This window comes from Gymnogyps californianus, chromosome 1 (assembly GCF_018139145.2).
Source record: "Gymnogyps californianus isolate 813 chromosome 1, ASM1813914v2, whole genome shotgun sequence".
NCBI classification, from domain to species: Eukaryota; Metazoa; Chordata; class Aves; order Accipitriformes; family Cathartidae; genus Gymnogyps; species Gymnogyps californianus.
This window is the reverse complement of record NC_059471.1, coordinates 212,939,099-212,945,098: the sequence shown is the minus strand read 5'-3', so window position 1 is coordinate 212,945,098 and position 6,000 is coordinate 212,939,099.

Here is a 6,000-nt window from a genome sequence, read left to right as displayed (position 1 = left end):
TTGTAGATATGCCTTCCATATGCTTATAAATATTAATGTTACATATTGAACATACAATAAAAAGGCAAGCAAAGAAAAGAATCTAGCTTTAATGTGATTGTGATTTTCTAAGCTGTGACACTTTTTAACATTGACATAATACATCAGGAATCTAACTGAGCATGAAACTTAAGCATATGCTGAAATTTAAGCATTTCAAGAATCCCATTCACTGCCATAGCTGATTAAAGCAAGTATATGCTTAAATGTATTGCTGGATTAGGGCTTCTGGGGACAGGTTAACTTGCAATGCCTACAAAAGAAGATAATGTTTTAAACAACATCAATTTCTCTCATTCAAAGCCTTTCTATGACAGCATAGGTTTCTATGCAAATATTTGGGATCTCTGTTCAGTCGAATCTCTTCCCATATTAGTTGATTTTAACTGAAAATGAAAGCCAGCTTTTCAGGATAGACAGTTTTTTAACTGGGATGCATCCTATGGTCCCATTGCCATCCTGTCTGCAAAATTCTTAATTAAGAAAATAGATTTACAAGACAAAGCTGCTGTAGGAAGGGAACATTTTCAGCACCACACACTGAAAATTAATGAGGATGGGAGGTTGAATTGAAGGGATGGGGCTTGGAAAATGTAGAGCAAAATTGCACATGCACAGGATTATTACTCCAGTACCTCCACTAATTAATCATAAAAAACAAGGTGATGGCAAACATCAGATTTCCTAGCCTGTGTTCTTGTTTGCTAGCAGATAACTTCTTAAATCCTGCTTGTATTATGACTTCTTTGACACAGTACTCAGATAGGGATATATCAGCTGAATCAGTGCCAAATTGCACAATTAATCTAAGGTGACCTGAGTAATTCAGCTAAATGAGGCATGATCCGAATATGACAAGGTAGAAGGCATGCAGAAAAAGGGAACAGAGCACAAAAGGAGAGGGTCTTAGCTCAAAACAAGACACAAAGACTCTGGTTCACTATTTCCCTGCACTTTTTATATTTATTTGCATCTCTGTACAAAGTGGATGTTACACGATGCAAAAGAACAAGCATATGAAAATGCTTCCCAGTGGTACTGTTCAATGGTAAAGTAGGACAGGGCTGTAATTTAACGCATGGGACAAGGCTATGCTAAAAAGCAGCCAAAAAACCCTGCACTTTAGCAGTACTATCTCTGCTCTCTCAGACCTCTTCACTGTAACTTCAAGCCTGACTCACACAGATTTGTATAAAGATGACAGTCAATTGAATTTCCCTTTCAACAGCCCTAATAGCTCATCATCTTTTTTTCTATCCGATTCATTTGTGTCATTCCATGGTACATTTTCTCCAGCTGAAAAACCTGTATAAGATTTTTCTTACCCCATCTTGCCCCAGGCACCTCCAGCCCATGTCTCACCAGAATAATTCAATACCTCTGTTCTACCAGTGCTGCTTTTGCGGAGTTGCACCATAACTCAGATTTCTGAAATGAGCTGAGTTTAAAAAAAAAAACAAAACAACCAACAAACCCCCCCACACACAACAGTTCCACAGTTGTGCGGAGAGAAATGCGACACATGGGAAGGAATAAGGAACTTGGAGCACAGAATTTGGTGGAAACTGGGGAAAAAAGAAGAAAATCTTCAAGCTCTTGTGAAACCACAACCAAAGAGGGTAATGTACAAGCCAAATAGCAAAAGAAAAAGCAGTGTTGAATGACAACTAACTTTACTCGATTATAGGCAGAGTTTAGTGAGCTGTCTAAAATCTGTAAAAAAAGAAGTGGAAGAGTCCGAGTGCCCTAATAAATCACAGTACCCTAATAAAAAGATCATCACTTCTCCATCTACTGATGCAGTGTTCAGAGGAATGAATAATTCCTCGGGGTTTTGTGCAACAGGAGCGGGCATGGGCTAAAGCAGCAACAGGATATGCCTTTGATGATGCTGGGACATCTTTTAGACAATTGTCTCTTTATACCGTTGCTATTAAGATCACAGTTTAGTTCAGAGTAATTTTAAATGTATCCTTATCTCTTTCTTACATGTCTCCAATAAATCTTATCTGCTGGCTTTGTGGAGGAGGGGGCAGTATAGAAGACTATTGTAAGAGCTGTTTGCTTTACGAACCAAGGTAAAATTTACTAGTTACAGTCCATCCAGCTGCTGGAAACGTGCCTTTTTTCACATGCAATTCAGTAAGTCTTTTTTACAATTTTTTTTTTTATTTTATTATTTTATGAAGAGAGCTCTTGCAGTCCATTATAAGCTACTACCAGAATCAATCAAACATGGCACAGTAAAACTGCAGAACAAAGGAGAGAAGCTTTGCAGGATACAGTATGTTCAATTAATTATTCCATTGTGAATTAGAGGCAATTAAGATTGAAATCTTTTTCATTGATTTGTGCTAGTTTTTCTGTGATTGAGCCAGTAGATGAATTGCATAAAACGACAGAAAGAAGAAGGAGGAGTGAAACAACTTCTAAGAAACATTTAGCTTATTTGGATTTGTTTAAGGTCAGAAACCATACCAGACATTTCTCAGCCTTGAGAATTGAAGCAGAGGTTAGGAATGGCTGGGGTTAAGAAGACGACTAGCTCTTAATTGCAGAAATCTGGTGTATAGGATAGGAACGGGCCTGGCCAAATACCCTGTGGTTCTGGTGGAGGTTTGCACTGTGTTCTGGAGACCATGAGGGTCATAACCATCTCCTGCAAATACTCAGGGGGAACATCTGGGCTTTTAAAGTGCACTTTTCTATGTGGTATTTAAATGCCTTCAAGACAGCTGTGATGGAAGCAGCTTATCTGCAATTTGAATCTAGGGATTTTTGTTTTCAAAGTGAAAATCAGATGCCTAAATCGCTGAGCTGGAAGGAAGGAGACCATAAAACCTGCCTTAGAAGAAGTTTATAATAGTCCAGAAGTGTAGCTAATACTCTCCATCTTGTTTTCCTGCCAGAAACACACTGTTTCGGAGCCTAATTATCTCTGACCAGTTCACAGATTTCCCAGTTACACAGTTCCTGAAGAGACAGTATTTTCACCATATACTTTCCTTTTGGTGGACTGTAGTTTATTCAACTATTCCGATCCAGCTCCTGAGCTGGAACTAGAAAGCGAGGTCACGATGCTGCACTTGACAAAAATACATGTACAAAGGCAGTCCTCAAGGCATTTATTGTACAATGGGTAAAGTACCCATAATAAAATGCCATCGTGGTATATTAGGCTTTTTGTGGACTGTGAAACGCTTTCAATGTGAAGGGAATTGCTACATTTCCAAACCCTGGAATACCCTCAGTTCTGTTGTCTCTGAAAAGACACTAATGCCAGAGAAAGAAAAAAAAATTTAAAATATATTTAAGGTATTTTTAGTCACTTATAAGAAAGTATATTTATGAATGCATGAGGAACCAGGCTACTCAATAAATTGATACTTGGACCTCAACAGCTATGAATCAGTCAGAAGTTGTTACTGTCTGGTGGCCATTTAAGAAAGTAAGTGAAATAGTCCACATCCCTCTAGGCAGAACAACATCCTAGTAACCATGGTATACTCTGTGCTGTTATTCCTGTTGCCATTCTCAACACTCAAAGATGGAAATGACCTTAATTTTCTCCCGTTGTGGCCATGTCTTCTATCAAGGCTGAGCTGCCTTGACATGCCAGGGTGGGTAACTGTGCACTTGCGATATACATGGCTTGCAGAGCACAGCAAGGATTTGAGACTCCAAAGGTTAGCAGCGTGCCCACTTCTATCATCAATAACGTCAGACACAAACGCACAACAGAATCTCATATTTCTGGATGTAAAGTGCATTTATGTACAGCTATAGCTTCACAAAAGAGATTCCACACAGAAGTAGGTTAATTAATCTCTTCAACAGGTTTTTCACAAACTTGATTTTTCTTCCTCTCTGTTTTCTGATATGTTGGCTCCACCTCTCTGAAAGTAACGGGTGTGGGTATAACATAGGCACAACAGTAGGAAAACAGAGACAGATCCATTAGAGCTTGAATGCACAGAGCCACCCAGAGCTGTTGTGTTATGTAACTACTTCTCTGCACACACGTTTTTGGACCACAGCTATAGTAAAAACACCATTCTCTCGTTAACATTTTAAGTGCAAAGAGCTGTGCTGTCTTGCTGAAAAACCAAAGTGCGAGCATAATGAATTACGCTAAGCTGATTTATTACTGCTCCATTATGCTTCTGTAGAGATGCTTTTTTGACGTTAGCTTTTCACAACTCATAGCAATTCTTACATATAGTTATACCTACTACATATGCACCTACCTCTCTCTTTTGAAATACATCGTCATACCTCTGATTATTCATATATATGTGTACATAGAGATATGTACAAGAAATAAGTAGTATGGCACCCTAGGTGACAATAAATTCTTGTACATTCAATAAGGAACACTTGTTTTAATATACTTACTTTATATATTTATGTATTTGTTAGTACATAACACTGCAATTGCAGAATACATTTTAGCATTAGTAATATGTCATTTCATAGATAGACTTTAATGCTCCAACTCAGAGTAACAGGCAGGATTTAGGACATTTTCAGCATAGAGCTTTCAATGCATTGTATGTTGGTGCCTGCTCCTGGGCTTACAACTCCCACCAGGTAAATGCCAGGCTCCTACCAGAGCTGCCATAGCCACACAGATGTGCCTGAACTCTTCCTCCAAAAAAACTGTTTAAAAGATGCAGGGAAGCATCTCAGTTCATTCGGGATTCCAGAGCTCAGATCCTTCACAACTCTAAGAAGACAAGTAGGATTCAGCTCAGATCAAGGCACCTAAATGCAGAGATGTACAAGTATCTATGTGTAAGCTAGGTACCTAAGCTTCCACTATAGTCATCGGAGATGTGGGAGTCAATTTAAGTGCCCACAAATAGGCATCTAGTGCTATTTGGGATGGAGTCAGGCATCTGGCCTGTCCTCCAGACACTCCTCCAGAAAGCTCTGGGGATCATATATTTTGTGTTATATGAGCCAGTCTCCTGGTGCACCTCAGATCCTCAACGGTGCATCAGGTGGCACTAGAAACCTATGTTTAAAAAACTTAATCTTTATATACTTTCAGATGAGCTGAATTGCTCCCCAGATTCTTTCAACTGTATTGACCAGGGGATCAATAAATTGTAAAAACGTTGTAAAAGAACCTCAACAATTTAAAAAAATATATCTACATAGAGTAATGTTTTTTGTGAGGAGTAACATCATGTCGTACGTGGGTCAAATACATTCTTCATGGACCTACTAACCTGGGCAACTGAAGGAGCTAAGACATTGTCCCATTAGTTTCCATGGAATTTAGACAGCAGATAGCTGTTCAGACCACAGCAAGTAACTGTGCATGGTATTTCTGGTCTAGTTCAAAAGGAGAATAACAAGCTATTGAGAAATCACCTCAGCAAAATAACTTTCTGCAAATAGTGGCTTTAGGCACCTTTAGAAGTAGACAGTCACTGAATTACAACATCTCGGGACCTAAATTTTACCCAGAACCCAATTTAGTTGCCTACCGCCTTCTTTGAATCTTACCCTACATGCCCATATAATCCCCATGTTTGGGGTGTGTATAATTAAATACCAGAAGATTCGCATCATCTCCACAGGTTCCCTATTAGCTGACTGCATAAATTAACCCAAATACATACAGTGTGTGAAAGTACAACACTTATCATTTTGTGTCATTTTCATTAAAAAATGACTGGAAAGCAATTATTTCCCTAAATTTTGCTTTTAGAATTTTGTGGCAAAGTAGTTCCAGAAAAATAATGTGTTTCTTAAATTTGCTCCAGTACAATGGCTACAGATCTCTGGCATCTCAATGACAGCCCTGTGTCTTCAGTTAATCCTTTGCTTAAACAGGGCACATTTGGATCTTGTTTCGCTTCTCTGGAGGGAGCTAATCATTCTGCAGCGGGAAAAGCAGCCTACCATTTTTAAGTGCTCTCACTATAAATCTCAGAAATCTTATTCTGAAGC